Source organism: Enhydra lutris, unplaced genomic scaffold (genome assembly GCF_002288905.1).
Source record: "Enhydra lutris kenyoni isolate GAN:26980312 unplaced genomic scaffold, ASM228890v2 scaffoldscaffold1, whole genome shotgun sequence".
NCBI classification, from domain to species: Eukaryota; Metazoa; Chordata; class Mammalia; order Carnivora; family Mustelidae; genus Enhydra; species Enhydra lutris.
The window spans coordinates 87313427-87341381 of NW_019154085.1; the positions used below are offsets into that span (position 1 = coordinate 87313427).

General features: G+C 37.9%; 1 protein-coding gene across 2 annotated transcripts in view; it reads left to right on the forward strand.

Annotated features, from left to right (window-relative positions):
* Nucleotides 1-27955, forward strand: part of LOC111141606 (glycosyltransferase like domain containing 1) — a 262948-nt gene that overhangs the window by 205000 nt on the left and 29993 nt on the right. The gene's annotated exons all lie outside the window — the stretch shown is intronic.

Sequence of the window (27955 nt, forward strand, 5' to 3'; positions counted from 1 at the left end):
CACTGTTCATTTTCATAGTTAAATATCTTCGATGTGAGACATTGATTATAGGCATTCTCAATTCAGTGCTAAGCCCTTTCCAATTATATTTTTTTTTTGCCTATCAGTGTTTTTGTTTAAAGGTTTGATGGTGTTGGTTGGTTGGCTGGTTGGTTTTCGTCCTTAAAAATTTTCAAGTGAACTCTGTCATTGAAAAAACAAAAACTCTCTAGAGAACTTTATTAGCGTCTTTGAAAAGTTGTAATCAAATACCTGGCTTAGGTTACTGTGTGGTGTATCGCTTGTTTTATTTTGTCTTCTACTGTAGTACTATCAGGTGAATCTCTGGGAATCTGATACAAGATTTTTTTTTTAAAGATTTATTTATTTATTTATTTGGCAGAGAGAGAGAGAGATCACAAGTAGGCAGAGAGGCAGGCAGAGAGAGAGAGGGGTAACAGGCTCCCCGCTGAGCAGACAGCCCGATGCGGGGCTTGATCCCAGGACTCTGGGATCATGACCTGAGCCGAAGGCAGAGGCTTTAACCCACTGAGCCACCCAGGCGCCCTGATACAAGATTTTTAACTAGTAGGAAAAGAAATACTGGGAAATTCAATTCATGCCCCCCCAACAAATAGCCTTAGCAAAATTCCATTTATATTTTCCAGATTTCCGTTGTTAGATGCCTTGCTATTCTCCCAAACTATTAAAACATATGAAAAAGATAACAGATTCAGCTTTTGGTTTGTTTTTAACTCTATGACATACCACGTGAGCATAAGGAACGTTCACCTACAGTCATTACTGTCTTGTTGTTATTATCTCCAGAATATCATAAACTATCATAAAACACGCATTGCACTTTTCTTCCTAACAGGGTTAAAAAATTCTCTAAACTTGACTCACTCCTTAAACATACTAATTTCTGCAAAAGATGCCCTTTGACTATGGTATGCTTATGATAGTCATTGTCAATCACTCAAGACCGATGTCTGCTTTTGCTTCATTCTATCAAAAATCTTTTGATAAAATCCTTGTTCTAGACTGATTTACTTATCACCATAGGTCAGGAGTGAGTGATCTGGGAAGTAGAGAGCTAGTTGATATAGATAGACAAATGAGCAGAGGAATAATGGATGGATAGGTAGGTAGATAGATTACCTGTTTCTTTGTTACATGTATTTATGTCATACGTGTGATAAGCAGGGTGAGGGGATGTTAAATATATTTCTCCTTCCAAGTCACTAAACTTTTCTTCATATAATCCCTGTTGACCTGATCTCTATTTAGCATGCTCTTTTCTCTTTTTTTCAGGACTTAATATCCCTTCTATTGCTCTTAATGTATGGTGTTGTCTGTCTTTTCATGATGGTAGTTACCATTATACTTTTTCAGAGATGTCCTGAAATCCTCTGTCTTCCGCAGTTGTGTGCCCTGATTTAAATTCCAGTGACGTGTGAATTCCCCTGACTGTGGATTTTCATGTACCAAGGGCACTGTGCATTCCACTGTACCACATAAGCATGTAACAAAACTTCACTTTCCACACTGCTTCCTAGCCCTGCTCGTTCCATGTCTTAAGTGGTGTCATTTGGTTTCAATCCTAAGGTTCTCCAGGATAGAGACAGAAACTTTTTTGGGGGTGAGAGGAGGTAGGTTCTTTTTTTTTTTTTTTTTCCCAATATCATCTAGCTGAAACATGTGCAGTGTACGTAGGATATTTAGTTGATGTTACTTAATGTTGATGATGACACATCCTAGGCTGACTCTTTGGTGATTGACTCTTACTCCATTCATTAAGTCCAGTGGATGACAAGTTTCTCATCCTAAGAAGAAAGGAAAATATAAAAGGCTTCAATTAACCAAATGGCAGGTGGAGATGGTCATGAGATCAGCATCGCTTTTACAAAACGTATGTTTTGTTTGTCTTGGGTTTGGGGTTTGTGTGCGTGTGTGAAATGCCTTTATAGGAGTTTTAAATAGAAATCCCTCAGGACTTTGTTAAAATGGAATCATTTATTTTAATAGAAAGATAATAGAAAAAGTGTAATTATGTTGTTTGGGAAGAAAGGCTCAAACTGGCTAAAACCAAAATAATTTCTTAGTTATCACTGAAAGGTAAATCCAGAAGGGAAGATCCTAGCAGGTTATTTTTTCACCTACCCCCATGCCATAATCCAGATGTGTAAACCATTTCAAAACAATTCATTGAAATTACTTTCTCAACTCCTGTTTACAATCCCAAGTGAATGAAATTGCATGGCTTTTCTAGGTTATCCAGACTAAGGTTTGGTGTCCAGATTTTTCTTCCTTTTCTTTTTTCTTTCTTCTTTTTTGTTTTGTTTTACTCAATCACACCAAAGAATTCTAAGTTAGACTAGCAATAACTATTATAAAATATGTGAGGGTTTTTCCCCCCCTTGTATCATCTTTATTGGCCATGTAACTAATTAGCTATTTCAGCACTATTCAGGCTAACATCATTTGTTGGTTAAACAAAAGAAGGGGAAATTTCAGAAACACAAAGAGACGAAATGTTTGAGATTTGTTCTTACTCAGATGTATACCTCATAGTGCCTATCTCCTGTTGAAGGAAATAATTTATCGTGATCTGAGTCAAAAGCATTTCTCTCTTTGCTGTCCTTTTTTATTAATTTAGATATGTTTCTAGGATGAGAAATGATGTTACTTCTAATTATGGTTACATGTAGTTAATTTCCTTCTTTTTCTTAAGCTTGGTGTGAAAGACAGTTTCCTCCAAAAGAGGGGTGGGAGGGGGAGGGGGGTAGCTGGTTACCAGGAGGGGAGAATACTGATAGAGCTGATCTTCCTGTTGCCTTAGCAACAGATTTATTTATTAGGGGTTGAAATGACATGAGTTAATATACCGCATACCTGCTGATCGGCAAACTCCCCTATTTCAGCTGCAGTTGACAATTAAGTCCTGGACAGCTACAGCCAGGGGTTAATGTTCCTCATTAGGAGAACTAGGTCATTACTGGGAAATCAAGGCACTTAAGGCAGCATGGGTAAAATACAAAATTCAGCATCTAGACGAGTGAGGCTTTTTTATGTTAATTAACCTTATTTTCCTAGGTTTAAAAAAATCTTATATGCACATGACAGTGGATCAATTAATTGAAAAAAGAGCTAGTTTACTTTACTCTCTGAGTTGTCTTCATTTCCTTTGCAAGGATTTCATTATTTTATGGAAAATTCTTATGTCTATATGATGAGTAAAAAGGGTATTAAAATTAAGAAGGGAATCATCATGGAAATCAGCTTTACCACAAGGGAATGAGCAAATAAAAGCCTTGGAAATGAAAATAAATAAGCTTTGCTAATACCTCACCTAAGGAGCAGAGTATAAGCCCATCAGAGCTAGGAGATATTTAGAGGTACTTCTTTGCTTCTTTATTAAGCAGTTACATAGTTATTTGACCTTCAGAAACTGAAACTTTGGAAAAGTGATTCCAAGTGGTTTGTAAACATTCTATTTGCATAAAGCGTGTAGCAGTTTAACAAATAATAACTTTCCAGTTCATAATTGGCTTTTTTTTAATACCAATAAAATTAGATACATTCGTTGAAAGTTTTTATTAAAATGTCTGAGTGGGTGTTTTTTTCCAGTGGATAAGTTCATAAATAATGTATCAAGCCCATTCTGAAAGCTTTGTTTTCTTATTTCTTTAAAGAGCCTTTATGTTGAAAGGGGGGTATTTACAGAGTCAAAAAAGATTTATTGCCCAGAATCCTCTTTTATCTTCATTTCGGTACTGTGCCTCCACTGAAGCCACTTGGGACCAGGTCTTTCACTTATGGTAACTTTCTCTGTGGGACACAGACCAAAGCAAAAAGGTGCTTTTACCAACCGTACCCCTAAGTCACTTTGTCCCCTCCACAGAATAATCTAAATCACTGTGATTCTTCTCCCTCTACCCATGTACTATAAATGGTTGGTTGACTGACTTCCAATCAACTGACTTCTCTAGTTTAGAACTCTTGTTGTCATTTTTCCCCCTCATCAAATAAAGGCACAATGCGCCTTTAATTGATTACCTCTCTGATTCAGTGTATATTTTCACCTCCTCCCCCAAATTGTTCTGTTATCTAAGCGAAAGTAGCACCTCAGGTAACTTCTTTAGAAAATACCATTCTGGGGGTGCCTGCATGGCTCAGTCGGTGAAGTGTGTGTGCCTTCAGCTCAGGTCATGATCTCAGGGTCCAGGGATCGAGCCCCACATCAGGCTCCGTGCTCAGTAGGGAGTCTGCTTCTCCCTCTTCCTCTGCCTCTCCCCCACTGCTTGTGCTCTCCTTTTCTCTCTCTCATACAAATAAATAAAATCTTTAAAAAAAAAAAAAAAGGAAAGAAAATGCCATTCTAGTGAACCTCTGTATCATGTATATTGCCACTTTTCATCTGACTTAGCATAAAATTATGTTTTAGGTGGCACCTGTCAGGACTGCTTCCTTCAGAAAAGCATTTCCACTCTGAAATTAGATGTGATTCTTACACAACCACCTCTTTTCACCTACCATGGCCATTTCTTGGATTTAATGAGAGCTTTCAAAGAAAAAAAATTGTTTCCCCATTTCAAAATTACGACCCGAGAGCCAGAGTTTTAGAATGAGGGGATATGGAAGAGACTGTTATCTATCCCCCAGATTTCTTTCTCTTTTTCTTGGGAGCACAGTTGGACCATATTTTCCGGGCTCCATTGTAATTTGGCGTGACTGCGTGACTGAGTCTTAGCCAATAAATGTAAGCAGAAGTGATGTGGAATACTTGAGGGCCCCACTTGCAGGTGGGGCATAAAAATGTCTCACCCACAATCCCCAGTAAACTCTCCCTTTGGAAGAGGTAGACATAGGAGGCCCTTGAAAATGGCAGTGCCTTCTTTGACTTGGGGCCTTGAATGACATGTGGAAGAAGGCTGCCCTATTGATCTGTCAGCCTGACTTTATAATGAACCATCATGCTTGTTTTTTAAAATCCCCTTCACTTATTCTATATTGTTAAGTCCTTTTTAATGCAGCCAACCTACCTTAATGAGTGCGGACAGCTAGTACAATAATCCAGCAAAAATGGCAGTGGTTTGACTGGGGTAGGAACAATGGAAGATGGAAAGAGTGGTCAGGATCTGTTTTAAAGATTTTGGCCTAGGTGGATGTATGTAGGTGCAATTTACTGAGATGTGGATGTATATTGGTTCTATTTGCCGAGATGGAGAACACTTGGGGAAGACGAGGTTTTAAAAAGTTTGTCTTTTAATATGTTAGAGATATCTCTTAGAATGCAAGTGGAGATTTCAAGTTGGAAGCTAGATCTTTAAGTCTTTTATTCAGACAAATAGTCAGGACAAAAGACAGAAATTTGGGAGTTTATCCATGAGGAAATGTTCAATTCCTATAAAAATAGTTTAAAATATTGGATTTTAAATCTTATAAGTTACACTTTTGGGTTTCCTAATTTTAAACATTAAATCTATACTAGTTCTGTGGACAGCAGTTACTGCTTTGTTATAGTTGTAGTGCTGTAGAATCTGGTCTTTCTACAAGTCCTGGCCCTCAGTTACCAGCCTTGTGCCTTAGGCAAGGTCCGTAGTCCCTAGTTTCGATTTTCTTCTTTATAACATAGGAATGATGTTAACCACCTTATACAGTTGTTCTGAGGGTTAGAGGAGATGATATATATAAATGAGTTAACACTTCCTGGCCGAGAGTGAGCATTTAATAAGCATAAACTATTATTATTAGTAAATAATACAGAGTGCTTCATTACCTCACAAAGCACTGTCACTTTTGACCACTGTTTCTTATTGGTTAGAATCAATTTTTTCTTAACTCTCCTAGAAAAAGAAAAGAAAAGAAACAGCTAAATAAAGTCGTCTTTTTTTGTCTTCATTTTCAGCCTACCCAAAACAAGTACATACTGTACAGAAAAATGGAATTAAGCTACAGAGCACACACTTGTAAGGAGCAGCATCTGCCTTGTAAATGAAGTCTATAAAAGGCTACCAAATGTCCCTTCACATTTTTATGATTGTTAGGGTATTACTAAACCTGGATGGAAAAATGTTTTTTGAGGCTCTTACATCAAGCACCCACACTGTCAATATCACAAATTATTTCCGTTTTTTACAAGATGGCTGCCATGCGGCTTCCTTAGGAATGGCAATGCTATTTTCGCAGGAGATACATAGTTTTAAAGATGTGATTTGGTAAAAAGCACTTTCTACCTTTTTAACTGTCACATTTTTAAGCACATAACTTTTTTTAAAAAAACGGCTTTAATGGGATATAATTTATATATCACAAAATTTACCCATTTTAAACATACAATTTAATAGTTTTTAGTAAATTTACAGACTTACATCACCATCACCACAATCTAATTTTAGAACATTTCCATGACTCCCAAAAGAATTCTTATGTCCCTTTTCCGTCAGTCCCTGTTTCCACCCTTGCCCCCACAAAACCACTCATCGGCTTGCTTTCTCTGTAAAATTTCCTCTTCCAGACATTTCATATAAATGGAATCCTACAATAGGTGGTCTTTTGCACCTGGTTTCTCTCCCCTACAACAGTGTTCTTGAGGCTTATCCATGTAATAATGTGTATCAGTAGTCTCTTCCTTTCTAATGCTGAATAATAATTCCATTACATGGATAAAACACATTTTTGTTTATTCATTCATCATTTGGTAGACATTTGGATTGTTTCTACTTTTTTCATTATTGTGAATAATATTCCTCTGGACACTTTCAGAGAAATCTTTGTGTGGACGTACGTTTTCATTTCTCTTGGGTGAATACCTAGGAGTAGAATTGCTGAGTTGTTTCATAAATTTATGTTTACTTTTTTAAGAAACAAACAGATCGCTTTTAAGGACAACATCTAATAACTCTTCCTTCTTAGATTCATTCATTTATTTCATTCATTCATTTCCAAATGTTACTGAGCTTCTTGTAAAGCTGGGCTTTGTACTAAGTACTAAATACAGCCAACTCTTGATTATCCACTGTAACTGGAATGAAATGTACTCTGGATATTTAAAATCTCCTCCTTATTCATAAACCTAATGTTAGGTATTCTTTTAAGAGTCTTCATCAAAAATGCTATGATCTCACTAGGCCTCTTATTCCAAACATGTACCAAATGGCTATATGATAGGTAGCTACCAGAAATTCAAAGAAGAAAGGCATAATTCTCTGCTCTTCAGGGGCCCCCGGTACCGGAAGGGAGACAGGATTATAATGCCTGCATATATTCTTAGTGTCTCTGCCTTTTTCGAAAATATAACTTGTCTAATTCAGATTCCTTCTTTTTCCCACTGAACTCCTATTTATGAGTAACATGCTAACTCCCCCTCCCCCTGGGCTGCAAATGATTATCTTGTTTGATTTCTCTTCACATTACTCTGTTAGCTTCCTATGGCTACTATAACAACATATCACATACTTGACAGCTTAGAAAACAGTAGAAATTTTTTCTCTCACTGTTGTAGGAGCCAGAAGTCCAAAATTGGTTATCACCTGGCTAAAATCAAGATGTCAGTAGGGCCTCACTGCCTCCAGAAGGTCTAGAGAAGAAACCGTTCCTTACCTTTTCCAGATCCTGACAGTGGCCAGCAACTTTCCGATTGTGGCTGCCTCACTCCATCCTGTTCCTCTGGGGTCCTGTTACTTCCCCTTCTGTCTGTATCAAATCCCCCTTTGTCTCCTTCTTATAAAGATGGATACATGTGATGCATTTAGTGCCCGAACAGATATTCCAGAATAATCTCCCAATTAACCACATCTGCATAGTTCTTTTTTGCCACATAAGGTAACATTAATAACTTCTAAGGATTAGGATGTGGAGATCTTTGGGGAAGGGGTGGGGATTAGTCAACCTAACATAAACTGCATATGCAATCATTTTGACATCATTCATTCTTTTATTCATTTATCCATTCATCCGTTCATTTGCTACTTTTTGAGCATAATATTACATGCCAGGTAGTGAATTAAGACTTGAGGATACAGTAGTAAGGAAAAATTCACACACACAGTCCTTGCCTACTTGGAGCTTACAACAGACTGATCAAGTAAAATTTACCTGAGGTAAGTGTTACATAGGAGAAATGGAAAGGCAGAATGATGTGTAACTTTTTGTAAACATATGGCACATTCATTAGAAATGCTTTAAGCAATACTGAAAAGAACAAATTAGATGTTTTAAAAGCTCATAGCACAAGTCTACCACATATAAGTAACTGCCTTTCTTGATATTTCTTTCTTCCCATCTTTCTATCTACTAGTTTGGAATTTATGCACTATTTTGCTTTCTTTAAAGTGATTACCCTGGTGGTTTTAATAACAGACTTATCCCAAATTCACCTCTATCTTTGCTTATTCTCCCCTCTTGCACATTAGACCTTTCCTTGTGCCCAAAAGAATATCCTCAAAAATTGCTTTTAGTGAGAGACCGTTGGTGGCAAGTTTGTCTGAAAATATCTTTCATTTATCTATTATTCTTTGAGGATATTTTTTTCTGAGTATACAGCTCCGGGTTGAGATTCCATTCTCTCAGCTTTATTTTGCTACTGAGACATTATGTTATCCGACTTTTCTCTCTAGCTACCTTACAGACCTTTTCTTTGTCTTTGGTGTGCCTCACTTTCACATGATATATGTAGGAATGGGTTTCTCTTTGTAATCTTATTTGGGTTTTGTGAGATTTCTTAAATTTTTGTATTTGTGCCTTTCCTCGCTTTTGCAAAACATTCATTCATATCTACAAATATTGCCTCTGTCTCATTCTCTCCTATTAGTGTTCTGGGTCTTGGTCTTTCTAGCCATCTCCTGTTTTTTAACCTGCCTTTAATATTTTCCATATCTTTTTACTTGGGTTTATCTTTGAGTTTACTAATTTTCTCTTAATTCCAATCATATTTTTCATCCTTCAGACTTCTCGTTGTTACTCTTTCAAAACCAGCTGGTCAGTTTTAATCATCCTGTGTTCTTCATATAGTCTCTTATTTCCTTGAACACTTTGAACACTATCATAATCCATGTTTGATAATTCCAGTAGCTGAAACCTTTGTGGACCTGCTGTCTTTTTTTCTCTTTGTGCTTGGTGTATTGTTTCCCGTGTGCTTTTTTTATTTTTCACCATGAGTCCATATTTTTTGGAACTTTATCAAGGGGAATTCTCTGAGAATTGCCTGAATTGTATCTGGGTTTCTGCAGAGGGGATGTGCATTTGCCTGCATCAGGTGTTAAGGGAGCTAACAGCCCAGCACCACTTGAAACTAAATTCTCAGTTCAGATTGTTTGTTTTCTTGTTTGTTGGTTGGTTAGACCAGGAGTTTCGGAGTTGTTTGAGAGCCAATGCGAAATGAGGAAGTTGCAGGAGAATTTTCTTAATCTGTACCAATAACATATATCTTTACATCTCTCCAGTGGATTCTTTTCATTCCATCGTACTGTGGCCCCATGCCCCTGGTTCTCGTCCTTGTAAAGGTAAACCTAGACTACTGTAATCACCCCCTCATTTCTCTTCTCTGACCTGAGCACCTTCTAGTTCATATCTTGGGTTGATACTCAGTACCTTCTTCATGTTATTTTGCTCAGAGTCCTGTGGCTTTCTCTCTCCTTATTAATCATCTCAATGTGACTGTCCATTAAAATGAGATTTCGGTTTCTTATTTTAAATTAAGAATTCCTATCCTCCTTATCCCAATTAAACCAGAATTGCTGGGATTTGAGCCCTTGTGTCATCCCAGTCAACTCTAAGGTCAGGCAGGACTGAGAACTATGAGTCTGCAAGAAAAACCATAGAAACAGAATTGTCTTTATCTAGCACTTAAGACCTCATAGGACAGTGGTGCACAACCCTGCTGTATGTCAGGAAACACCTAAGTGTGAGCCCAACTCTGAAAGATTCTGATTCAGTTGTTGTAAGATGGAGCCAAGGGAGTAGAGCTTTTAAAAGTTCCCTAAAATCTACGACATACAGGATTGAGAACCACTGTTCTAGAATCATAAATTCATAAGCATACAGGGATCAGGCTGGTACATTAATGAATGAAAAGTCTAGCTGGGAACTGTGGGAAACTGGAGGGTTCCACCACTCCATATAGCGCAGGCAGCCCTACTCAGGTCTTCCTGATTGCAAAACGTGCAGTAAAGCTCATTTCACCTTTCTAGTCAAATCTCAGTCCAGTGTTTGAAAAATGGACAAATATACCTACCTCTGTGTGCACATGCATCTGCAAGAATTGGAGGGTATGGTTACCTTGATTTTCTTTCCCAACTCGGTGCTCTTGCCCATGTTATTCCCTACCTCCAGTGCTTTCCTTCCTCTTCCATATCTGTATAAATCATCAGTTATCCTCAAAGGACCAACTCTTGCTTTCTCTGACATGGTGATGGAGAGCTGATAACTGGAGGAGGTGTGATTTTGGGAGGGGCTTTTCCCAGGCCTGTCTGCTTCTGTTTTGTGTAAACCTCTCTCCTCTGAGCTCTATTTAACTTGCATGTACTTCTTGGGAATTTAAATAAAACAAAGCTTTATATGGTTCAACTTTTTGGTATTTTAGCTTTCTAATTACTACCAAATAGTTGGTTTTGTGAATAGATTTTTATTACATTAAGGAATCCACCATAAAATGTTAAGAACTCTTTATGTAAGATAGTAGCTTTTAGAAACTAGGGGGTCTTAACATGTGGATTATTTAGATAGGTGAGGGTTAAAAAAACACTAAGACTGAAAAAGGGTTAATTATCGTAGAAGAAATAAATAAGAGGTAAGGGAGAATAAAACAAAATATCTCAAAATCTGATTTGGGCTGGGGAAAAATGAGTCAGCTGGAATGTGTTAAGTAAAGGAACAGTGACAGCAAGCCATATTCATTCCTTGATGCGAGATGTTTATGTGCAAGGCATTTCTTCAAAAACTTATTAGAATAATGTTGCCCTTTTAGATGAAAGAACTTATATTTGTAATTTAGCACAAGAACCATGTTAAATGAACTTGAACTATAGTACCAAGTACAAAGAATCCAAGATGTAATCATCACTCATTCATTTATTCACACATTCAACACATATTTACATGAGGCAAGGAAGTTGGCAACCCCAGTATCCACATATGCCAGATTGTAGTGTCTGAGCCCAGGCTACAGCCAGACTGCCTGGTTTGAATCCCAGGTCTGCCCCTTACCGCTGGGCCACTGGGGCAACGTGGGCAGGTTGCTTAATCTCACTAAGCTTCAGTTTCTTCACCTAAATTAAGTAGAAGAATGGTACTTACCCACACAATTGCTGTGAGGTTGAAATGATTTAACCTATCCAGTGGTCTTAGAATAGTTCCTGATCCATGTATCCATATTAGCACTATATACATATCTATGTCTTTGCTGTTATTATTAATCTTTGTTTCTTTATAACTCAACTCAGTTACCTCAGGATTCTCTCAGTGAATTCATGATAATTCAGTAAATCTTAGGTTCTCCCTATTTTTTTTTTCCTTTGAGAAGCACTTACATTCTAAGGATGCTTAGTAGCATCAGAGAAGATGGTTTGGTCTCACTTGGCACATGGCCACATTGGCACCTTCTGAAAAGAATACTGTCCTATCTGGTTCTTGGTGATCCACTCACAGAACGGGTGTCTACTGGGTCAAGCTCCCATCTGCTCACACACAGCGCTGTTCATGCCAGGTGCACTGCAGGGCCTCTCGGCATGACACAGTGCCACCTGCAGCGTGCTGTCTGGCTCTGTCAGGTAACTTCTGTATCTTACTAACGGCCTGTGGAAAATACGGTTGCTCTCCCATGTCACCTGTGGACCTCAGAAAACTCAGCAAACGTGCTTTCAGTCCTCCCTGATCCAGGCAGTCTGTCTTCCTCAGTCAGTCCTTTGCCATGCTTGCCACAGTCACAAAGCTGCTGCCTCTCTTGGTTCTAGAAGAAAAAGCACAAGATCAAAGTTACTCTCTCCTCCAACCAGCTCTATGCCTCCCAAGTTCTCCCCGTTTTCAGCCTTGGACATCCACTCAAGAGTATCTCTGTCCTCTCCAACTTGTCTCCTTCAGCCCACAGATTTTTGGGGAGGGAGTGGGGGAAACAGTGGGGGAGATGGGTAGGGAGAGTGTTGAGAAAAGCCTACTTAGCATTTGTCTCCAGAATGTTGTTTAGACTTCAGTGTCAGAATTTTAACATAAAAGTCAAGAGTTAACTATTTATTTGTCTTCTCTTTGAATTTCTGTTTAATAACCTTACCTTAAGGGCAAAGATTATAGAATATCTTCACTCCCAAGGCTGGGGGGTGGCGGCAGAGTAGATTTGCAAAGTGGAAAATATCCAGGGAGGAAACCCATTAAGCACATTGATAAATACTTCAAATATTATCCTTCTACACATGTATTGATAGGGCTTCTTTTGAGACCCCCGCCACAGAGAGCTCCCAGATAATTGCAGTACAGCATAATAAGTGAAAACCCAAAAGAGGAAGCAACTTATTCTGCCTGGAAAAGTCAGGCAACGCTTCACTGAGGAAGTGAGGATAATTGAAAGCGGATTCCATTAGGCACATTCCTCCTCAGCTCCTGAGCCACATATGTTGCAAGAAAGAACACCCAGCGAAACTGAATGGGAACCCGTACTCTGGGAGCCCAGAAAGACTCCACCAGACCTGATAACAGTGCTTTTCTTCCTAGTTCCATTAGTAACTCCAAACCTGAGGTGAAGGGTCTGGTGGGCGGCCACCCTTGCGTCTGGGGCTGCACCTGGACTGGGTTAAGTTGGAGCGTCCGTCGGGGCGGGTGGCAGCTCGATGTCCCCAGTCCTACCTGAGCAAGTAGAAAACTCTGGTCTTCTCTTGTGCCAGAGCTTGGAACTGCCGAGCTGGAGGGCAAATTAAAAGCTTGTTGCCCACCTAATCCTTACTTTGAGAGCCAGCCTCCAGCTAAAATGCAAAGTTTTTCCACGTAGGCACCACCCTGTCTCACTGCTGTGTAGTTTGCGTTCCTCCCAGCAGCAGCCTTTCAGCTGTTGCCCAGACACCCAAAACGCTCTTATATTTGATATTTCACACAGCTCTTACCCTCCCTGTACATTCTCCCCATCTCAAAATCTTACCTTCTTTACCTATTTTACCCCTCCAAACTTAGATTCTCTTAGTGATCCGTTTCAATATATTAATCCCAAAAGAATACAAGATACACACATGTATTAAATCACATGTATTATTAATCATTAATCATTATAATCACATGTATTACATAAATCACATGTATTAAATCACACGTGATTTAAGTTAAATCACACTAACACATGAATCCTTGCTAGTGTTTTAATGGGTTCACTCACCAAGGGTGTTTATTTACTATGACCACAGCACCTCGCTAAAACTCTACTGCTAAGACATAGAAGTCTCTGGCTTTAAGGAGCCTCGGGCATTCTTAATAGTCACAGATGAGATTTGTACACAGTGGATTTTCCTTCTTGTCCCTAAAATGATAGCACAGGGGCACCAGCCTCTGTCCTTGACTAGAACCTAGATTCCTCGAGGGTTGGGTCTCCTGATCTCGTTAAACATACTTGAACCCCAGTGCCTTGTTCTGCCTGGCACGCGGAGGTGCTCAGTTCTCCTTCAGGGAATACATTATAGACTCCAAACAAGGGTATTCGTCTCAAGGCCAAAAACCTATACTAGATAAGGGATTTTATTGTTGTTTTGAGTGTTTATACTTTAAATAATACCGCTTAAGTCGTCCTAGAGCCATACCAAGCTGTTTTGTTATAGATCATTTTGAATATAAAACTGGTATGCCTGGCATGCTTCCTAAGGTAATTGATACTCAAGTAAAGAAAAGAACCCTTTGTAACTTCTCCTGGGTGGGTTGTATACTGCGAACCCAATTTCCAGATGAAAACAGTAAGAGGCATTTACTATGTCTCTGTCCTATGAGTGCAGCAAAGTTATTAAACCACTAATTTCTTTCTTTGACTTAAATGGGTAAAATTGTAACTCATTGTAATATTTAGCAAATCTAAAATATACTAATTATATTAACTTTTCAGCTTAAATAACTTGAGAAGTATTAAAAGTATAAGAATATAAAGCAAAACAGGAATAAATATTGAAAAAATTCTATGCAATAAAATAAAAAGTTAATTTCTTAATTCTGCTCCTTGAGTACACACTGCGCTCTAGAATATGGACAGACTTTTTTCCTAATGAAAATAGTGTCATAAGTGAATGACACATAATAGTGAATCATTGGGTAATTTCTCATTTAGAAAGTGTGAGACTGTTTCCATTAAAAAAAAAAGAGAGATTTCCATAAAATTTGACTCTAAAACAGAAGGAACAATTTTTTTTAATGTTTACCTTTTTAAAAGGTTACCCTTTTTTTAGGATATTGCATGGGAAATTCAACTTTCAGTGCCATTCTAATCCATGAAAATGGATGAAATATGTAGTCAGAAAAAAATTATTTCATATACCAGCCAATGTACTTCTGTAATCCTCCCAGACAAGATGATTATCAAACAGACTTCTTCTTGCAAAAATACCTTCTCCGTCTGATCTCTTACTTAGCACTTTATTCTCTGCTTCTTGAGACTAGACCTGGCACAGAGACCTTCTAGCACTGGCAGCCCGCAGACCCTGTTGATGTTTGTGCTGAAGGAGAACTGTTCGGCGTTGCACTCCAGGCCCACTCTTCTCCGTGGAGAAGCGCCTTGTACCAGCTCTCTCTGAGAATCCAAGGGTATCCTGCACCCACTTCCACCTGTCTGCCTGCTTTTGGACAGCTGTTCCACCTATTGCATGTTTCAGGCTTTTGGGTGTCTTATTGTTGTGGAAGATCACGTTTGCCCTCCATTGCTAGTTCTTCTTGTTGCTGTTAGGTAATTTCTAAGAGAGGAAGAGAGATGAAAAGAGATGACAGTTTACTCTCCCGATTTCAGCTGTAATTATCATTAAGAAAGTGGAGCGCCTGGGTGGCTCAGTGGGTTAAAGCCTCTGCCTTCGGCTCAGGTCATGATCCCAGGGTCCTGGGATCGAGCCCCGCATCGGGCTCTCTGCTTAGCAAGAAGCCTGCTTCCCCCCTCTCTCTGCCTGCCTCTCTGCCTACTTGTGATCTCTGTCTGTCAAATAAATAAACAAAATCTTAAAAAAAAAAAAGTGATTTGGTAATGACGCTGTAATATTCCTAGGAAGGAATGATGAGCATGTGAACTATATCAAGAAAGGAAAGACAATGATGAGAATGAGAATAGGAGTTGGTTCAGGGACTGATCACTATTGTGAGGGTGACTGGGTTCATTGCGGCTTGGATGACTGGATTAAAGGTGACATTTGACAAGATGAGGGATACAATCCTGAGAAGAAAATTTCAGTTGTAGATATGTGTCTTTTTACACAAATGGAAATTTTACTTTAAATCATATTTGTAACTCTATGTTGTAAATAATCATTGCCATTTATTGAATGCTCACTACACTGTTTGCATGTGTAACATAGTTAACTCTTAAGCTGCCTCCACGTATAATTATCAAGGTAAACATTGGAAGCTTGACAATGGTACATTCCACTTACTATCAATAACTGATTAAAAAGTGTAGCAAACTTTATCCCCCCACTTACAATGGTTGATAAACTCATTGGATGGCTGCCTGGGTGGCTCAGTCATTGAGCTTCAGACTCTTGGTTTCAGCTCAGGTCATTATCTCAGGGTTGTGGGATTGAGCCCCATGTTAGACTCCAACCTCATCAGGGAGTCTGCTCCAGATTCTGTCTCCTCCCTCTGCTTCTCCCCTGGCTCGCCCACTCTCGCTCACTCCCACTGTCTCTCTAAAATAAATAAATAAATCTTTTTAAAAAACTGATTAGAATATTCTTAAATCCCCAGTTCTATAAATGAAAGATAAAGCAATGATGATTATAATAATCATTATAACAACAATAATAATAACAGCCATCCTTTATTGAGTATTTTCTGCTTGCTAGGCTTTATAAATTGTTTCATACAGATCATCTCACTTAATCCCCTCAACAGCCCTTTGAAGTGAGCATTATTAGCCAGACTGTTACAGATGAAGAAGTTAAATCTCTGAGTGGTTTGGTTCCTTGCCCTGGATTACAGCTACTGAGTATCAGAACTCAGATTTTAGCCCACTTTCCATTAGGCTATATTGCTCATATAAACTTTTTCTGCATTTATTCTGATTAAACTCATCGTTAGAACAATAGTCATAAATGAATTGGTTATTATTAGCTTTCAAGGAACATCTTTTTCTCTTCCTTTCGGGTTTACCTACACTTATAAGTCACTCCAGTCAAAATGATCTTTCACCAAATACACTATATACCATACCTGACTATTTTTATTATCTATTCTTTACCAGAAATAATCTATTCTGATATCCACTAACCATAAGTATATTTAATTAAGACTTCAGTTCATGAGACTTCCCAGTCTGGAGCACTTCTTGAGCAATATAGTTAATTTGTAGCATGTAATATTATAATGTTCAGAATCTCTTATTATTTTTCCATATGAATAGTTAGGATACCTTTGGTACCTACTGTGGGCAGTTCTTAATAACTTTTAAATAAGCAACGAATGATTAGAGTAACAAGGGGCTGAACTTTTTTCTTTTACGGTATTATAAAAGGGACCACGTAGGATGACACAGATTAATTCCATTTATAAGAATGTAGGGAAACAGAGGAGATAGATAATTAATCCTGTTTATAAAATGAAAAAAAAAAAACGCAACATATGTAGCAACAAGAACACATCATTTTGAGCAGGTCTTTCTAGAACAGACATTCCATATTGTGTTCCTCCTTTCCCACAGTCATTGCCATGACAATCTGGTGTGCTTAGCAGTCACTGCTGAGTAAGGGAGACTGTCTCTTCTAGGGGATCTCTGTGTCAGCCAAAAAACACAGCAGTCTTCTTTGGGTCTAGAAGCAAGACATAGTATGTGAAATGGACAGAATTTTTGCATTATTCTCCCCATTGGATTGATTTCTTATGAATTACTTTGTCCATTTTTATTTTAATATTTTTTAAATCAGAGTGAGGCTTTGGAGTAGATTTTTCTCTTCAAGTTAAGATTCTTTGCCATATGATTGAAGACCTTGTCATTTCTAGATGTGACAAAATGTCCACAACTGAATATGAAAACCTGTTATTAAGAATTGAAATCCATTTTGATGAAAGACATCTAATAATGCAGACCATGTTTAATTCTCCATTAAAAAAAAAAACTTGATCCTTCATGTCATTTAATAGACCTAGCCTACCATAGTTTTAAAAATATAACTGTCTCTATTCAGACATGACACAACCATCATTCATTCATTTCAAAGTCGTATTTTGAGTGCTCGCCAACTTCTGAGTCAAAGAGTTTCTCTGATGTTGTGGGATTTCCAGGCTCATTATAAGGGGACAGCATACAAATAATTATGAAATAATGTAAAAAAACACATTCCTGAAATCATCAGTAGCATATGAATGTCAGTACCAGACTGACTCAGACTGAGATGGCATCTTGCAGGGATGACTACTAGTAACAATAAATTTAAAGTCAACAAGAGAGACAACAGACAGGGAGTGGCAGAGAAGTGGGGAGAGCAGTGTTCCAGATTCAAGAGTCGTAGACCCAAGAGCTGTGGATTGTAGACAGCAGGGAGAAAGGGAGAGGGTGAAAGTGAATATGAACACCAGTGCTTATTTGCAGGGATAGCAAGAGTAAATGGTCAGTGGAGAAATCGGAATGTTGGCAAGTTTGAAAATAGCCTCCTTGTGTTCAAAAATGTGTTGGGCTTGAGATCCTGGAATAGCAGGAGAATAAGTACATGGTGATAGGAGAAAGGAGCTTGGTCATTAGTGCTATGCTTGATGGGGCATCAGTGTAGCTTGTAAGTATTATACATGAGATGTCATTGGAAAGGCCAAGTGAAGATTCTAAATATCCACCTGATTATAAAAGTAGTAAGATCATCACTTACAGTAAATGGGAATAAGAGGATTAGATTCAGAAGAGGTGATCTAGATTTAGAGTTGATTCACAGTAGTAACTTTTTATTTTTTTTTTAAGATTTTTATTTTTTAATTTGTTTGACAGAGCAACAGAGAGAGAGGGAGAGAGAAGCAGACTCCCCGCTGAGCAGGGACTTGATCTCATGCGGGACTTGATCTCAGGATCCCCAAGTCATAACCTGAGCCGGAGGCAGACGCTTAACTGACTGAGCCACCCCAGTGCCCAATAACTTTTTAAACTGTACACCAGGCCTTGTTCTAGACATGGGAAGTACTGGGTAAACAAAAGCATAAGTTCTGCCCTCATGGAACTTAAAACATAGCAGAAGGTAAAGCAGGTAAAACTTCAAAAGTAGGATAGTTCCAAAAGTAGAGTGAACAATGTAGGACGGGAGGAAAAACAAGAAAGAATTAAGGATTCTACAACAGAGAAATTTGAATGTTACAAAAAGCACTAGATGTCACTTGTAGTATTATTTGAAACATCAAAAAATGGGGAAAAACTTGATTTGTCCATTAGGAGGAGAATTTACTTAAAATTTTGAAATATTAGGTAACCATTTTAAAGTGGAATATCTATATGTGTTGATGGAAATAGATGTCTGTTATGCATTAGTGACAATGGGAAGTGACCTCATATTTATAAAATGAGGAAGATGTATATAAAAATACATTCACACAAAATACATGTTTGCATATGCCTAGAAAGAAGTTGATCCCTGTGCACCAAACAACTGTTAGTAGTGGTTAATATCTGAGGAGTACAGTCATGAAGGGTAAGGAATAGGGGCTTTCTGACTTCATATATTTCTGAATTATTTGTATTTTATTACAATGGGCATGCTTTTTTTAACAGTTAAAATGTGTATTAAAGTAATTATAGGGGCACCTGGGTGGCTTAGTCAGTTGAGCATCTGCCTTCAGCTCAGGTCATGATCCCAGAGTCCTGGAATCCAGCCCCGCAATCAGGCTCCCTTCTCAGCAGGGAGTCTGCTTCTCCTTCTCCCTCTGCTGCTCCCCCTGCCTGTGCTCTCTCTCTTTCTGTCAAGTAAATAGATAAAATCTTTCTAAAAAATGTGTAGATTTGGGGCGCCTGGGTGGCTCAGTGGGTTAAAGCCTCTGCCTTCAGCTCAGGTCATGATCCCAGGGTCATGGGATCGAGCCCCGCATCAGGCTCTCTGCTCAGCGGGGAGCCTGCTTCCTCCTCTCTCTCTGCCTGCCTCTCTGCCTACTTGTGATCTCTGTCTGTCAAATAAATAAATAAAATCTTTAAAAAAAAATGTGTAGATTCACATGCAGTTGTGAGAAATAATACAGAATCCCCTCTTGGAATTCTGATGGTACAAATGTTGGAGCTTCTCTTGTCCCAGAGGTCCCTGAGGTTCAGTTCTTTGTTATGTTAATTTAAAAAATTTTGGTCTAATTTTCTCTCCGGTGTTCACATTGGGTAAATTCTGTTTATGTCAAGATCATTGATTCTATTCCATGCAATGCTTTTTCTACTATTGAGACTTTCCAGTGAGGTGTTGTTTTATTTTTATTTTTTTTTTACTTCCTTTATTATACGTTTCAGTCCTATTATTAAAATCTCCTAGATGTTGAGATTGAGCACTTGAAATCTGACTGTAAGCTTCCCAACAGGGTAAAATAGGAAACAAGAATCATGCATCTTCCTATATGTGAAGTAGAAACAATTCTCAGGGATGTCAGGGTTTCCTAGACTGAACCCTGCAAGAAGTTTCTAACTATAGAAGGAGGAATGCTGGAGTAGCTCTAGGATAACTAGCAATAGTTTTGAATGTATTTCTGCATATCTCTTAGAAATGTTATAATTCAAAAGAAAGTATAAATGATTAGTCGGTTTCAAATTACAGCCCCAGTCATCGCATTTGACAAAGAGCAACTTTATTACAGAGGGAAATAGAAAGACTTAGAAATGAATTGGGGAAAGAGTTTAGTTCCATAGAACCTCCCAGGTCTGAGAGGAAGTAATTATGTACATTATGATGATTTAAAAGTATGTGTAATAGTGGATGCCACTTAAGTAACATCCAAGAATGGGGAAGACCTAATTCATCTTAATTAAGGTTCTTCATGGCCTGCCAGTTCTTTGAGGCATGGGTATCTGCAGGCTGGCTGGCCAGACTTGCAGAGAAGGAGAGCTTATTGATAAATTAGATGGCTGAATGAAATTATTGTATACAATATCCAGGGAGAGAGGAAATCATTGTTGAAGAGAAACAACCTGCAGGCTCTAAGCTTTTAGCAATAGGGAGATTTAAAAGGTAATCATGTTGTGGTACCTAATGGGAAAAAATGATTTCTTTTCACTGGGTGACCATCTGGATGGAATGAATGGGAAGATTTGATTGGGGAGAAGGTCAATGGGTTGTAGTCTAAGTACACTATTTGGAAAACAAGCAAGGGACCATTTCTAAGAATGCAGAGTATGGTCAGTGGTGTCAAACTTAAACTGTAAGGAGCATGAGAATGGATGGGGCAAGGGTGGGGATTGGGGAATTGGTATTGTTAGAGAACACTTTCATCCAGGAGAATGTGAGAATAGGAGCAAAGTTGTAAGGAAAACACAGGAAGGAGAAAAGACAGACATAGTTCGTGTTCTAAGTTGAGAAGATCTGTGAAAAGTCACCTAAAAATAGCCCACTATTGTAACACTTATTATCAATAAATGTTATCAGGTAAAAGGGGTACCTTAAAAATGCCAAAGACACAAATGAAGAAATTGTAGAGTAGGGAATAAGATCACAGGTTTCTGGAAGGAAATGGAATATAAGAACACAGGTCTCTCAAAAAGAAGCAAGATAGAAGATCTGGAGCTCTAATAGACTTTGAATTTTGAAAGGCAGACATCTTTCCCTCTGCTATTAAAAGGAAAGATGAGAATATGAATGTGCAGATGGCATGAAACCCTGATATGCATAAATTAGAATTTTATTTTTCTATAACTTAATTTCTGTGCAATGGCCCTTTTCAATATGGTGACAGAAAGCTCAAGTAGTTCAAGATCCTGTCTTCCATCTCCCTGGTCCTCATTCCTCACAGGCCACTGCTGAGGGATCCCTTGCTTCTGCCTGTCTGCCAGCAGCTCTGTGATTCTTCCATGACATGCTCAGAAACCATGGTTCCACTGTTATGCCTACCATAGCTCAGGAATCTCTCAGGCATGTCCCCATTACTGTCTGTCTAGATAGACTCGCTCAGACATTCACTCTCAAGTTGTGCTTCTCCCTCAAGGTTCTGACCCAGGAAGTGTGCTGCATGGCTTCTGGGACTCTCAAAGTTCCTTCACATTTCTTGTCTGGTGGTGAAACGGCAGCACAGGGTGGAAGGGTGTGTGCTGCACTCATGCGGCATTTTGCTTAAATACTTGTACCTGTCTGAAGTCCTTACCATTTATTTCTACATGGATTGTTGCCCCTGTAATCAACCAAGAAGATTGTTCCCTTTCTTGGTGGGGTTTGGAGGCCCCCATGCCTGGCCCATGCCTTCCCCAAAGCAGTGGACATAAAATATCTTAGCATCTTGAGTATATTGGGGAGGAGAGGAGCTGGAATAAACTAATTAACATTTCTAAAATATTAAAATACTATCAATACCTTGGGGAGCCTGGGTGGCTCAGTTGGTTAAGTGACTGCCTTCGGCTCGGGTCATGATTCTGGAGTGCCAGGATCAAGTCCCACATCGGGTTCCCTGCTCAGCAGGGAGTCTGCTTCTCTCTCTGACCCTACCCCCTCTCTTGCTCTCTCTCTCATTCTCTCTTTCAAATAAAATTTTTTTTTAATTTTTAAAAAATAAATAAAATAATACTACCAATACCAAAGATGAAGAGAATGAAAGTTTATTGTAGATCTCCAGGGTGCCAGGTTTTTTTTTCATTCCTAACAACTGACTTTTTAAATGTGGATATTACTGTTATCCCATTTTAAGGATGAAGCAAGTGAGGCTATAAGTGGTTATGTGATATAGCTGTAACCATATTGCGGGTCAGTGGCAGAGACACTTTTCTCTGAACTGTACCTTTCACTCTTTCTCTAAAAGTAGAGCTGAAGGGCAGAATGCAGCATGAACAATCTTCAGAGAAAGCCACAATGGAGAGTCTTGGTCTTGGTCAGCCATAAGTAAATATTGGTGGGGAGGTCTGGTAGAATGAGAGAAAGAGGGGCACTAGTAGTATCCAAGAGAGACAGAGACAGAAGTCAAGTAGTCGGTTGCAAGAACTATCGGTTGAATTCTATGCAAAGGAGCATTTAAGATGCAGAAACCACAAATGTGGAGGGAAACCAGAACTGATTATTGCTATGTTGGGTCTGTAGAGAAGAGAGAAGCGTTATTGGCCTTAGAAAGGAGAGTAGAGAAGTAAATGATTGTTAACAACTAACACAGGGTAATAAATGGAAACTTTAGGTTTGTGAACAAGGAACACATCACTGAATTTGGAAGTAAAGCAGTACTCCATGACAAAGAAATAAAGATGGAGGTTAGCATATCAGAAAGGGAAAGAAATTTGAAACCATGGTGTTAGAGAGATCATAATTTTTATTACTTGCACATATTCTTATTGCCATCTCTTGTCCAATGGGTTTTAACCTCAAGTCACAAGAATATAAGGAATGTCCAGGCCTTGCTGGTCTGGAAACAAAACTGAGGGTGCCAACTCTTTTTCTTCTCATTATGTGTAGAAAGAAAGAAAGAAAAAACATCAAAGATTGTATAGAAGAAAGAAGATGACTTTCAAATGCAGAGACATAATTTCAAATGCAGATTCAACCTCTTCTGTATGATCTTAAGAGGAAGAATATTTATGATCTGGTGCCTGGCTTGGATTCATCAACATATAGCAGGAGCTCTACAAATGTAAATCATTTTTTCCATACCTTCATTTATTCAATCCATTTTTTTTTGAGCAGCTCATTTTATGCCACAGATAATGTATTAGTCAGTATAGGTCACATTATGCTGCAGTGATGAACATCCCTCCCCCATGTCAGCTGCTTAACACAACAAAAGTTTATTTACCTCACTAACTCAAAGTCTGCTGCATGGTTAGCTGGCCTTGCCTCCATGTAGCAGTCCAGACTGTCTCCCTTTTATAACCTAAGTCATAACACAAGCTCTCCACAAGGATTTTTGCACCCAAGAAAGTGTTATTCAGAACTACTTTTAGATACTTCTCCCTGCAGGTAACACAAATTGGTCAGCTTGCATCCCACAGACCAGAACTAGTTCTATGGCCTCCTCTACTGGGAGGAGTTAAACCTGGAATCTTCTGTGTGCCCAGAAGAGAGAAGAACCAGATACTGATAAGCAGAAGTAAAGTCTTCCACTACTTGGCAAGGCACTGGGTACTTATAGTGAACAAACTAGTCATCCTTTATGTTTCCCTCATGGAGCTCTCAGTCCAGAGTGACATGCTGCTGGGAAACTATAGCATGGGTAAAGAGCCAGGCTTCTGCCCAGGAAATGCAAGGAACAATATCAAAGAAACTGCATTCTGTAAGGATAAAGTTATGTGGGAAAATAGGAAAGGGTAACAGTTTAGTGTAAGTGACAAGTATGGAGAACTTAGAAATCCTCAATAAATATTTACTGAACGAATGTTAAATGAGGAATAAGAAGAAATTTAGCTCTACAAAACTAAACGGGAAAGGCAACAGAGAGAGAACAGATATAGGAAGAAAAAACACATGGAAACAGTTTATGCTTTTCGAATGTTCTGAATAATATTTGGGAATAAAAGCTGTTCTTGCTATATCTGCTGCTTCCAGTAAGCCTGAAATATTTCCGTGCTGGTCGCTTCTGCCATAGTTGGGCTGCTGAGGAACTCATTCCCAGCCAGACTGTTCATTCTTACCTATTCAAGAGTGAGGGGATTGTGGGAGGCTTGGACTTTGACTCATCTTCAAGAATGTTTTTAGATCAGTCAAGTTTGCTTGATGGGCAGCTATCAAATATAGAGGGGGCAGAAGAAAGTAGGAATTATGCTACTATACGTACTGAAAATGGTACATCAGCCAAAAATCCTATGAATACAATTTTGTGGCAGAATGTTGGGGGGGGGGGGATTAGCTCCTTAAAAGCATTAAAAGTGATTTCTATTAAAAATCTTTATTAAATAATAGAAAACATGGAGCGGGGGAGTGGGAAGAAACCTAACAACCCGTGTTAACATTTCGGTATACTTCATCCCAGACTTTTTTTCTAGGTACACACACCCATTTGTCTTATAAAAGCAGTTCATAGGGTAAATACTAATCTGTCATTTACCTTTTACTTAACAGTATTTCTCGGGTATTTTTCCATGTCAAGAAGTATACTTCAATAGCATTATTTTTTTTAAGATTTTATTTTTAAGTAATCTCTACACATCATGTGGAGTTTGAACTCACAACCCTGAAATCATGAACCACACGTTCCCCTGACTATGCCAACCAGGAGCCCCTCTATAGCATTATTTTTAAGGCAGTGTGGTATTGCCTATGTATCCAAATGTATTTCTTTATTATCCCTCTAAGTTGTTTCCAGATGGCTGCCATCATAAACCCAATACTGTTATGAACATATTCTAGCTGAATTTCTGTGTACCTCTTTAATTATTTGACAGGGTATCTTTTCTAAATTTTCTAAATTACTGGGGCAAAAGTCATATACACTTTCAGGCTTATTGTGCATATTACCAAATTGCCCTCTAAAATATTATTTCAGTTTAGTTTCCTATTAGCAATGGATAAGAGCAGAAGAATGTTTAGGAACCAGTAAGTCTCCAAGTATGGTTACATAGAGAACTGAGTGTATTATTAAATGTGTGCTTAAATCTTCATAGCTATTGGAAAAAGGGGCACTCACTATGTTATTTTAATCCTCCACCCTATATTTAATGTTTTGTGCTAAAATTATAAATATGAGAGCTTCACATTAGATTTCTTAGAAAGAAATTTAAGACAGATTCATATACTCTGCTAAATGGGTTCATAAATATTGTGGATGCTGGGATAGATTCCATGGATGACCCTTTGGATATTTGGAATGAGTTCCTCACCCATCGAAATACATTGAGCTCTGCCCTTGACTGTCATTCGTGCCTTGATATATGGCTGTGGCTAAATACCTAATACTAAATTAGATGCACAGCATCTAATGATCATCTGAATGTTAGGAAATTTCTCATTTTTCTAAAGAGAAAACTGAGAGAAAAGTTTAGCAAAATTCATTATGTAACTTTGAGGTACATAAATGAAATAGAGTATCTACTTATATGATCTACTAATTTAGATATAAATAATACTTCAAAGCGCACATCCTGTAAAATAATTTTAGAAGTATTGCTCTTTTCCCACCCTTAAATCTCATGAAGCAGTTTTAGCCCAAATTCCCCTTCCGTGCATTCTTGACATCAGTATGGTGGGTGCCATCTTTTCAGGAAGCTGGCATGTTTCCAGCACCTGTCATCTGGAATCCTGTCTAAGCTGCTTGGGGTGCAAGACTTGGGAAACTGTCATCACTAGAAATCTTTTCCTTAGCTATAAAAACCTACTTACTACTCACAATCCCTAATAACGACTTATTCTGTTACTTTTTTTTAAGTGATCTTTAAAATACTTGTTTTCAACAACGTCCAGCACTTTGAACTGTTAGGTGATGTCTCTCAAAATAATTACTAAGTCGATATTAAATTCCTTTGCTTCTGTTTTTGCCAGTCCCATAGAGTGAATGACTGCTCCCACCACCCAAAACTGTCACCATTAGGCATTGTTTCAGGTTAATGCAACTTCCTCAAACAGTGCTTTGTTCAAAATAAAGTAATTGAGAGAGTGCCCAGTATTATGAGAGACGTTAGAAGGACTTTAGTATAAAACGCCTCTTTTCCTGGGGGATAATTTTGGGGAAGAAAAATCTCACTTTACATTCGTCCATATATTATAGTTTAAACAAGAGAGGGATTCATACAAACCTCTTTTGTGTTCTTATGCAAAGTGACTGTTGAATATGAAAGCTTTTGTCTACCTATAAAAATATCTGAAGAAATGGGTGAAGTGCTTTATTTTTCATTTAAAGAAATTGAATAAAAACATTTTTAAAAATCAAAAGGATACAGTAGGATTGTAATGCATTTATCTTGTATAGAAATGCTGAAAGTGCAGGTTCATAAAACCTGCTGCCCTGAAAACATACTGGAATCTTTTCAGAACTACAGCTTCTCCCTGATTAAACCTCCTCCCAACCCCAAACTGCATCTATTTTAAGTTTAATACAATACAAACAAACAAACAAAACAGCAGGAACTATTTAGAATAAATATTCTCTTGAGGATCTGTAGCCAAAATTTTTGGAACTCAAAATGAAAAATTTAGAGAACAGAGTGGCTAGATTTCCCTATAGTCTTACTCTCTCTTTAAGATATATTATATTGTTTCCATTCTTTTCATCTAAGTACATCCCAGAGAATCAGACCAAAAGAACATATTACAGATGAGGTAGCAGCTATTCGATTGATACGCTTGAAGATAGCATATGGTGTGTTCTTTACTTTCAAACTGTTTTGAGTCTTTGTTCTTGCCCATAGCGTATACAGTATATATGAAAACTATCCAAAAACTTCCCAATGGTACATGTATATAATATGCATCATTTTAAAAAGCGATCAACATTTTACCATTGCATTCTTTATTATTTTAAGTAAATCAAATCAAGAGATACAGAGCTTAAAATAAGTTGTTACAGAACTCAAATTCTATAAGATCTTATAATTCCATAAAATTATAAATGCTGTTTTAAAATGTTAATCAGAAGATGCATTTGTTTTAATTCTTGATACTGAAAATATTGACTGAATTGTGAATTAACACATTTAGGGTTGCAGATGTCATTTTTCATGAGATTTCCTGAATGATGTAATTTTCATATTTCATATAGCAGTTTGATCAATTTACAGATTTATTTTACATAATTAGTTGGTAAATGAGAAATTCAATTGCTGATATATAACTATTTCCCTGTAAAATAAAAAAATAAGTTAAAATTCTGAATTATAAATAAAAAAACAAATACTTTGAAGACATCTGGTCCACATCTGCCTGAAATAAGATAATTTGAAACAGTGCAATTAAATGCAAAAAATACTGAAATATTCACACCTTACAATGTAAAAAATAACTCATTTCATTTTAATGTGATATCTTGAACTGATGAATTCTTTTTTTTATTTTGGTGTCCTTTAGCCTCTCATTCTGTCATTATAAAGAAGACTGACAAGCTAAACAAACAAAAATAATCCATGTTTTTCAAAAGCCTCTACTAAATGAAAGAATTATCTTTATTACTATTCTTTTATGAGTTGACTAACCTCCACTCCTGAGTTAATACTCAGCGGACTTACACTCAGGCCTACCCCCTTTTGATGTATTTATAATTCTCCATTCAATTATTTAAAATGAGAGATTAGTGAGAGAGTCTGTAATCTTGCTCCCTAAATTGTGCGTTCCTTGTGGGCACAAAGGGGCTCAGCAAATGTGAGAGGAAGGTATTCATACCCATGAAAATGAAAAACATCTTTGGTACATTCTCATGATCAGTAGAGAATCGTCCTTTGAAGACTGGTCTTTTCTTTTGTTAAAAAACCCGTGTTAAGTGGAAAATTAAACATTTTAGGAGAAAGGGAAATACACTAGACTTTCTATAGTCTAACCCAAAAAAATGTGAAAAACAAGACAGATTCCTCCTTTAATAAAAGGCTGCAGAGCCTTAAGATTTCAATAGAACTGGGTTTTGATTCATGAGAGAGAAGTTACATTCATGAAATCACTCGATGCTGATGCTGCAATTTAAGGTTATAGGGGGAAATCTCCGCTTGGATGCCAGAGGTTCCCTTAACTAGCAATAGACCACAAAAGGAGTTGATACTGTGAAAAGT